This window comes from Arachis duranensis, chromosome 1, assembly GCF_000817695.3.
Source record: "Arachis duranensis cultivar V14167 chromosome 1, aradu.V14167.gnm2.J7QH, whole genome shotgun sequence".
Lineage (NCBI taxonomy): Eukaryota > Viridiplantae > Streptophyta > Magnoliopsida > Fabales > Fabaceae > Arachis > Arachis duranensis.
This window is the reverse complement of record NC_029772.3, coordinates 62,076,690-62,087,142: the sequence shown is the minus strand read 5'-3', so window position 1 is coordinate 62,087,142 and position 10,453 is coordinate 62,076,690. Positions and strand designations below refer to the sequence as shown.

The following is a 10,453-nucleotide window of genomic DNA, read 5'->3' as shown; positions in this document are numbered from 1 at the left end:
TTTCTTAATAATTATATTACTAATCTAAAATATAAAATAAGAAAAAAAGGTGATATATATATATCTAAGAAAAAAAATAAACTTAAAAATTAGAAGAAAAAAAAGAAATTTTATATTAAAAAATGTAAAAAAATATATATTCAAAAAGAATAGTCGTAATATATAAATTGAGTCAATAATTTAAATTGTTCTAAAACTAATTTAATTAAATACGAATATTAGAAATAAATTACTTAAATAATATTTAATCTATTCTAGTCCTTATACATGTATAGATTAGATTCATTCTCATAACGACAACCAATTGAAACAACATCGTAAGTTCGAATATTTAGAATTCGTGCAAATTCAGACCATTCCCTTGTTCTTTGAAAACCTTCTGTATCCCTGATAAAGTTGAATCGCAATTCTTTTTACAGAAAAAAAAAGTTGTGGAGGTGGCTTTGATGTGTTGGAGACCAAAATTCGGAAATCACTATTTATATTTAAGTGTGACACCCATTAAACCCTAAAGGCCAAATAAAATAATACCTCTAGTTTTATTCTCATTTAATTCAGCATTTATGATAATAAATGAGAAGACCATTATATAAGTCATTTAATGTAAAATAGCTTAATTTGCGATTATAATTAATTATGTATTGCCCATAAATAGATTCGGAAATAATAATTTCATAACAAAATAATCATTTAATTTGAATTACAATTAATTGATTGATAGAAATTATAATAAATTGTATAATATTTAAATAATTAACCAAATCAATTAGTTGATATAATTAATTTATTATAATAAATTGAATTTAATGAGTTAAAAGAAATAAATAAAAAAAATCATCATAAACATTGTCACGACAGTTTTATCATTAAGTGTAGAAATTTAATTTTTACATAATAGAATAGATATTTATAGATTATTATATTAAACACAGACTAAAAAAATACACTAAACAAAATAAAAGCATCAATGGTAAAATATAACCTAAAAAATCACTTAAATTAAAAAAGAACCTATGATGAATTATAATAAATCTATATAGAAGAAGTAAAAATAAAATAAATAATTAAAAATAAAAGAGAAAAATCAAAGATCTTATTATAAAAATTTCAAAAAAATATTTTAAAAAAGAACCTATTAATCAACTTTTATAAAAATATTAAAAAAATTTAAATTATTTTTAAATAAAATAATAATACCCTTAAGAATTATTAATCAAAATAAATAAAAAAATAATATAAAACAAAATCATAGAAGCATATTATAAAAATTAAGATAAAAAACAAAATAAAAAATTACAAATATTTTACCTGAAGTACAAAATAGAGAGAGAAAAGGGATATATAAAATAATAAGATAATAAATTGAATTAATTGAATTCATTTATTTCAAATATTTATCTTGATCAAATTAAATAATAAATTAGTTATAATTAATTTGGTTTAATGAATCAAACAAAATTTAAAATAATTTGATATTTACTCTAATTAAATTAAATATTTGAAGTGATGATTAATTTAATTTAATGAATCAAATAAAATATTAAATGATGAAATATTTATTCTAATCAAATCAAATTATATAATTGATTAGTTATAATTAATGCAATTGAATGAATCAAACACATTAAATTGAAAAATAATTTAGTTAATTTGTGTCTTAAAAACACATTTTAAAAATATGTATTTTTCAACAACTTTTATAAAATATTTTTTATAATATTTTTAACCTATGGTCTAAAGACACAGTTATAATAACCCATTAAAAAAATACTTAATTAGTTAATACAAATAATTAGTATAATTGATTTAGTTCAATAAATTAAAAGAAACAAATGTGAAAAGAAGAGATAAAGAAAAAGTAAAATTATACAAATGTGTAGCCATTAAAAAGGAATAAAAAAAGTCCCTTTTAGTTTTTTATTTATTAATTATTAATTTATTATAATTAATTTCACAAAACTTATTATACATTATTCATCTTACAAATTAATACAATCAATTAATTGATATCAATTATCGATAATTAATTTTAATTGATATAACTCATTTTGCCATACTTTCTAAATAAATAATTTAAAATACACGTCTCAATTTTTTGTTAAAATAGAATAAAATAAAATACATAAATCGAGTATATATAAATCTAAAAATTATAAAATTTTATTAAATACTCAAATAAATTAGTACCATAAAACTAAATTTAATGTCTTTTTTAAAAATAATGACTGGCCTTTTATTTTTTTAATTATTAATAATTTAAATAAAGTAATACCCTATAACTTATTTTGTTATCTATTTTAAGTAATTACTAACATTCAATTTTTCTAATTATTTGCTTGTCTTATTTATCATTTATGCTTTTAATCAATTATATTAATAAACAAATAAACTAAATTAACTCCGGTTATACTTAGACTATTTAACAATTCAACATATTCTTTTTAATTTGGGATTAACTACTAATGATAGAAAATAAAAAATTTAGAGTAATTCAATATTATGAACATTAATTATTATTGTGAAATAACCTAAAATCATAATGCAATTTATTTTCAAAGAAATAATCAAGTATTATTGTTAATTATGAAATAACATAAAATCATAATGCATTTTATTGTTAAAGAAATAATCATCCATTAATATCTATAAATAAAAACTATCATCAAAATAGTTTGATTAAAAATATAAGGAGTTAATTATTATTCATTATTAATAATATATCGATTATATCATAAAGTAAAAATATAATTATCCGCATTTACACCATTAGAAAAATTACCAATCATGAGAAAAATTTTGTCAAAAAAAAAGAATAAAATTGCATACATAATAAATTTAAAAAATAAATATCCTCAAGTAATTATGCTTTTCTAATAAATAAAAAAATTAAATATCATAAACTATATTCTTTCAAAATAATCCTTTTAAGTTGTTATATTTAGCATGGTTTATTTGTATATCATTTAAATTGATATTATTTTTAATTATAATAATCATGTATTCTTAATAATGATTGTTAGAATTTAATAATTTTTCATGCCTTGCAATAATTATCTATAAAATATATATATATATATATATATCCTAAAAAAATTATTAAATAAATTTTTATTCTTTTTATCCTATTTTTCACATTAAAAATTTTTTTGTTTTGTGTTTTTTAATTGTTATTATGTTATTAGAATTGTTAAATAATATTAAAAAAATTCTGTAAAAATAGAAATAGTGATGGCACCTTTAATAATTAATTCTATAGAATTAAATTTAAACGAATAAGATGATTAATCAATTATACTAATAATAGCATATTTATAAATATTAATAATGAAAATAGTCTAATCTCACTAATTTAAATGATCAATACAATAATTATATGAAAAAATAACTAATTACATAATTGCATAATTTTCAAGATCCTATATAGTTGAATCTAATAGACAAATAAAAAATATCTATATGATAATGTCCTAATATTTTAGCATATTATAAATCATATTATAAATTTATATATTATATTATAATTTTAAGTCAACTCCTTAAACACATTATAATATAAACCATCTAAAAAGATACATGAAATTAATGAATATCACCTGGATCGCAACATACATTCTAAATTGTCACGATATGTTAAATAAAAAGAGCATCAATATAGAGAAATCAATGAATATAACTAAACAAAGAGCAACAAAGAGACACAAAAAAAAAATAATAAAGAGAATCAATAAAAACATTAACATATAAACCACATACATGAACAATGTATATACTAATTGCGAATCACAAAAAAAAGACAATATATATATATATATATAGTGAATGCTAACCAATCTCTTTTAAAATAACATGTAAGTTACCTTTTATGATGTGTCAAATTTTAATTGGTCATTATCTTAACCATAGTTGGGTTATCTTGTAATTTATTATTTGATATAGGTAATGGTATAATTTCTTAGAATATTAAAATCTCACTTCCGTTAATTGAAACATCTTTACACTCCTCAATTCTTTCTTCATCGCGTAGCTTCCATCCTTCCAAGCATCGCGTCGCCGTCGTGACAAGAAGCGCCGACGTCATTGCCATCTACTGTCCTCTCACGCAATCTTTCTTTCTTCCGTGCATCATTCCTTAACTACGTCGTTGAATTTTCGGTGCGCCGATGTTATCTCACTTGATCCCTCTTTCTGCTGTGGATAACTTCTTACTAACATAGTTAATGGTTAGTTTGGTTATTAAATTTTTTTATTAAAAAAATATATCTTTATTTAATTACATAATAGAACATATCACTACTAGAAAATTAGTTATTACAGACGGATATTTTCGACAGATTTTATCCCACGGAAATACAGATGGAATTTCAGAGGGATTATTTTGTCGGAAAACAAAAAAATGAATTAGCATAAATTACAGACGGAAAACAAAATTCGTCGATATTTTTGTTGGTAAAATTAATTTTTTTTCGTGGAAAATCGTTACAGACGAAAAATCTGTCTGTAATTAAATAAACAAAACACTACATTTTATTAAATTATTAGAGACATAAAATCCGTTGTAAATTTAAATTTTGTCGGAAATATTAAAATAAAGTTCGGCATTACCAACTCCTCCTCATTTCACATATTCTTCCCCGCGCCTCCACACCCTCCCCTCTAAATGCTCGATCGGCGGTGCTTCTCAGCCTTGCACCGCCGTCGCACCTTGTGCCGCCGCTGCACCGAACCTCCATTGCACTGAACTTTCATCGCCCCGTCACACCCCTTCCCGGCTCTTCTATGTGTGTTGCCCGCGCGTTCCCTTTCGAACCCTTATTTGCATTTCTCTGCCACCGTCTTCGTCGCCATCGTCTACCTTCGCGATTTTATAAAACTACATCACTGATCGCTCATTCAGCGGCACTAACCATAACCAATGGCGTCCGCCGAGCAGCCATTGAAGAAGCGAAAGCACGACACTCTCCCGGAATCCTCACTACCACACCACCGCCGCTAGCACCGCCGCCACAATCTTCTCAAACCCTAGCTCGCCCGCCTACTCCTCCTCCTCCACCTCTGTCACAGGATGAGGTCGTCACCAAGCAGAGGAACAAAGATGAGGTTCGAACCATGTTTGAGAGCTACCGTCGCATCAAGCTCTTCTTGTCAAAGAAGGAAGGTGATTTCATCCATGACCTTGAACAGAGCTTCTTCGCTCTCGTCAATGCTTGTAGAGGTAAACACCACTAAACAACACTTCATAGTTCATTCTCTATCTTTTTGGAGGGTATAAATTCGAAATCAAGGTTAATGAATTTGAGTTTGTTTATACCATTCAAACCCTAATGTACCATTCTTCTCTTCCTCAGAATATAGCGTTTTCTCATATCTTTCTAATTCATTGTTGCTTGCATCACTATTTACAGGTCTGTGAACTGGATTTAATATTCAACTTCCATAAGGTTTGTCCCCACAACTCCATGTCATGATTTATGCTAATAAACAAATAAATTGTAATAATAATGAGTTATTTCCATTGATTCTTCAAGGTGGCCATCCTGAACAAAAAATGCTATGTTTTCCTAATTCCCTTAATAAAATACTGTTTTGTGTTTCCAATGCTTGGTTAATTTGCCATAACTAAATAATCTTATAAGAGTGGATGCTCTATTTGAATTTTGATCTGAGCTATCATTTTCTGTGTATAATATTGCCTGAAAATTATTCCCAACTATTAGATAATTGAACAAAGTTAGTGGAATTTTGGCATCCACATCTTCTTTGATGACATGGAGTTTATGATACTCTTCTTTCCAGGGATCAAACAATCTTATTGCAAGCTTGCCAGGGGATTTAGCAAATTGTTCCAAATTGTCCAAGCTAGATATGAAGGTAGGCACTAGTATAAAAATTTTGGTGCATTAAATGACAACAAAAATTTTGAGAGGTTAAGGTTTTATTAACCAGTGCCTTCATTATAACCTCTTTTTGTCTCCAAGGAAACAAGTTAACAGAGATATCTGAAAATCTCTTTTCATCATGGACCATGCTTACTGAATTCAATGCATGTATGGATTTTCTTCTCTAAATACACACATATGCTGCTTTGCTTTCAATTTATTATTTCTATTCCTACATGTCAACTCACCAATTTTTTCCATTTTTATCACTACTGCAGCAAAAAACTTGTTGAATGGCATACCAGACAGCATTGGAGGTCTTTCACGTCTAATTCGTCTTGATCTCCACCAGAACAGTGTGCTCTTTGAACAAGGGGTCAATGGTTTTCTGTTTCTCCTTTCTTCATCTTGTCTTAAAGCTAGCGTGTCTGTGTTGTGCAGGAATCTCATCAATCCCTTCATCAATCATGGGTTGTCATTCACTTGCCGAGATTTATTTGGGGTCAAAATTCTAACCTATTAATATGCAAGTCTTTATATTATTAAAAGCATGCTGAGAACTTGGTTTTCTTCTGGTCAAAACTTCTGTGTATAATAATCTTATAATAATAATAATAATAAGATGCTCTGCCGTGTTGTTGTTGTTATTGTTGTTGTTGTTGTTGTTGTTGTTGTTGTTGTTGTTATTTAACATATAAGATGCTCTGCTGTGATGTTCACATTCAGTTGCTGGTACCCACTCTTCATTACTTCCCTAGCTTGCTGTTTTGTTTGTCCTTATTTTTTCATTAAAGTTTGATGGTTCCATTCAAGATGGATTCTAGTGGCCCATGGGGCTTTGCTAGAGCTAATGAAGGGAACCCAAGAGTCAGATCCAAGTTTATTGCACCATGTTATTATATGAACAAGTAAGGTACTTACTCTCCTTCTTGCATTTAAATTCAATTTTGACTATATAAAAGATTATTAACTGGTTCAAAGTAAGAGACTTAATATAATTTCATGACTATATTACTATATTACTATATTCCTAGCTAGTATAGGTTTAGTGTTCACTTGATTGCAGGGCTTGTTAAGTTATTAATTAATCATACTTGTCACAGCCTTTTCTAACAAATTTCACTCCTTCTCTGTCTGCTGTAAGTTCTAATAGAACCTTTTTAATAAATGGTCTTCAATCATGAACATAAATAGTTAATTAGTTTTTGCTTGTATGATAAATGTAGTACTCATGAGGCTACTTAATTATAAGGATAATTTTAAGATTTGTGTGTTGTTGCTTCACAGAGGAAGTTTTAGAAAAGGATACAAGCCACCAAGTTGTACAGAGGAAGAAGACATAAATGTAGATGAGTTCAAGGTCATTCAGGGCCAATTTATGCAGCCTCTTGGAGAGTTTATTCTTTCTTCCTCAGCAGACTCAACTAGTATGTACTTGATTTCATGTTCTTCCCCAATTTGTTTCTTCACTTCAAGTGGTAATGTAGGTTTCGTTTATTTTATGTTTAAATTTGAACCTTATTCTTAGACATGATGTTTTGGCAGGGCACTTATCTGATGTTGATGTGAGTTATAGAGTCCAATATTTTTTAGTTATAATATGCTTTAGAAGCAAAGCTTACCCGTTTCATGATCTTATTTAGTGTGTGCAATGGCATGCCAACTGCAACTACATTGCAACTGGTTCTGAAAACGCTGTCGCCGGTGGCTTCTCTGGAAAATGATTCTCTGAAATCGGCAATTTTCAGCAGGCCAACAGCTGCTACCTCCAAGGCCGCAGCTAAGAGAGCTGCCGTCGATCTCACCGGTGCTTCTTCGCCTCTCAGCCACAGGCCTCTGAGCAGCATTGCCGACCTCAAGGCCATGGCGTCCGCAGGCGTCGACGATCTCCGGCGCCAAATTGATCATTCTCACTCCGAGATCCTCAAGGATCTTGAAGCTTCTCATTCGCGTCTGCATAAGCGCTTGAAGGTTTTACTTATTTAATTTCGCGCGCTTTTCTCTAATGATCTCACTCTCTTTAATACTGTATAATCATGTTGATGAGATCAATTTATAACATAACAGCTGAAAATCTATGTTATTCACATATTCTTAGAAGTTAAACAGGTTAATATGGAATTATAATGCTTAAATTGGTGCCTAGCTAGAATATTCGGAACCAGTATAAGCAGAAATTGAGAGAACAATTAGATACTCTGGCATATTTGATCAAAGAATGGTAAACCTATGACAAATTTCTGAGAGTTTGTGATAGATCTTTAGGCTAATTATTAATCACATTGCTGTTTTTATTTTGAAATTTTAGATGCAGACTCAAGCATGCCACCAAGTGATGGATGAAGCAGAAAAGGAGTACAAGAAGTTTTCCAAACGAATCACTGAAAGCCGTGAGGCAATGAAGGTTTTCACCTCTTTGACTAACGTTATTTGATCTGTGATTTGGAAAAAAACTGTTAATAATCGTAATGAGGTCTACGTACAGGCATCTTATGATGAGTTCATGGCAGAGGCACAAGCCAGTGCATCTCGTGTTATTATCTTGTGTAAACTGACCTACAATTCTTATCTGAAGGTTATTTGAAGCTTGGCATAGTAAAATACCTCTACTTGTTGAAGCTGTAAAGTCCTTGCTAGAGGAGCCGAGTTTAGGTGTTCGGAAAGCACTTTCTGAGGTAATCCATTATGATCCATGTTCATGTAATTTACTTCTGAACTAACACAGTTTCATACCCTTCACTTTCTTTTGGTTTTTCCTGCCTTCCTTCTTTTCTTGTAGTTAATTATGGTTATGGCTTCACATTGTTACTTGGTTGGTTCATCTGGAGAGTTGTTCATTGAGTATCTTGTACGGCACTGTGCTTTAACTGACAATAATCGCGGTGATCTTGACATCCTGAATAAGAGAGTGGAGGTAAAATTTCTCCCCAAGCCTGCTTCTCAATAAACAAGTGCCACTTGTGTACAATAATAAGACCATGATTAAAACCAAAATTTACTTTCTTAAATGCCATCTTAGCTTGGTGATGATCATGCCAGAAAATTATATTGTTGTGCCATGATTCAATTTATAAAAGGAACTATGCCACAAACATATAATTAGAAAGGGTGATGAGCAAGGCTCTATATAAAAATACATTAATATAAAAGTATCATATATAGAAATTTTGAGTCATGTTGCCTGTCAATTTGTGTTTTCTTCTACTAATTCTTTTAGTTCTCTGAAGCTGTCTACAAGAGATCAACATTTCCTGTTTTCAAAGCACATGGGTTGGCCCAAGCATCAATAGCTGATTGTGTATCAGAAACATTTTCTACTATTCAAACAGTGAGTTCTCCATGGTTTATACTTCAAATTTATAGTAACTTTGTACATTGTAAAGTCTTGTATTTGTAATAGACAATTGATAACAGTAAAATAAATTATTACAGGTATGATCTTTTAGTGGTGAAAATCGGCAGATGTTTACATTTGCTAAACAGGTAAGATTATTCAAGAACGAATAGGTTTTTATTATGAAAGGCTTGACACCTCTAATTATTAGTTCTTTACAGGTTCTGTCTTTCCAGTCAAGTGGGATAAAGCTTGGTACTTTCAAATCATTTAATGAATCTATGACCAGGGTTGCTATTTATATCTCTTTGATTTTATTATATTGTCTTGGAGGGAACAAAGTTAAGGTGGTAAGCAGTTCTAATCTGTTCAAAATTTCTATTTTTCCATTTATATTTCTCTCTAACTGTTTCTTTTGCAACAAGTTCAACCATTAAAATAATATTTTTAAGTTACTTTAGTTTCTGTTCTCAGGGTGAGCTCTCTGTCGGAGCTATGGCATCTTTTATTGGATATACTTTCACTTTAACATTTGCCTTAAGGAAATTAAGTTGTGACTTGTTATTTATTTCATCTTATCTTTTGATCTTTACTTGACTGTCTGATATTATATCATTTAGGTTCAAGGACTGGTTAATACCTTTGGGGATCTCCGAGGAGCTTTTACGGCCGTTGACAAGATCAACTCTGTTTTATCTCGAGTTTAAGTTGATGATTCTCTTGCCTATGGCTTAGAAAGAGAACTAAGGCAACAGAAAGCAGTGGATGATGAGAAATATAAATTGTTCTTCTCTAATAGTTCAACTGAGAAAAACCAAATGCATTACATGTCGGCACTAAAAACATCTAGCAATTTGTTTAGCTTGGCTTGGTTTGGCAAATTTACACGCTAAGAGATTTCTTATTTCATAAGATTTAACTACATGCTCTTTTAATTAAATATTTATTTGTGATGAATTATAGTTGATGTATCAACACACTTTGATGTATGGTTGTTATTTAATATTATAGTTGATGTATTAATATACTTTGTTTATATTTTGAATTATATTAACTTGTTTGTTTATAGTACTTTTCTTTTAGTTTGATAATACGATGAATTTTTTTATTTTTTGAAATATTATAAATATTCAAATGCAAAATAAATAAAAAAATTGTATTTATTAAATTTATATTTATTTTGTATAAAAATAGGTTTATTTTTGTAATAGAAAAATCTAAAAAAAATTATTTTACCTTACCG

At 28.7% G+C, this 10,453-nt stretch overlaps 1 long non-coding RNA gene across 10 annotated transcripts; it reads left to right on the top strand.

Moving 5' to 3' along the window:
• Window positions 1-4,629: 4,629 nt before the first annotated feature.
• On the top strand, window positions 4,630-10,246 carry LOC107489499 (uncharacterized). 10 transcript variants are annotated; one of them, XR_008006076.1, is made up of 16 exons: window positions 4,630-5,212; window positions 5,403-5,438; window positions 5,794-5,868; window positions 5,976-6,044; window positions 6,155-6,232; window positions 6,318-6,378; window positions 6,701-6,784; window positions 7,164-7,303; window positions 7,520-7,847; window positions 8,185-8,280; window positions 8,452-8,551; window positions 8,656-8,790; window positions 9,104-9,204; window positions 9,309-9,359; window positions 9,432-9,560; window positions 9,831-10,246. It is a non-coding gene; the product is annotated as an uncharacterized LOC107489499 (long non-coding RNA). The 10 variants fall into 10 exon arrangements; XR_008006066.1 differs by having other exon boundaries at window positions 6,318-6,784; XR_008006069.1 differs by having other exon boundaries at window positions 6,155-6,378.
• Window positions 10,247-10,453: the final 207 nt, after the last annotated feature.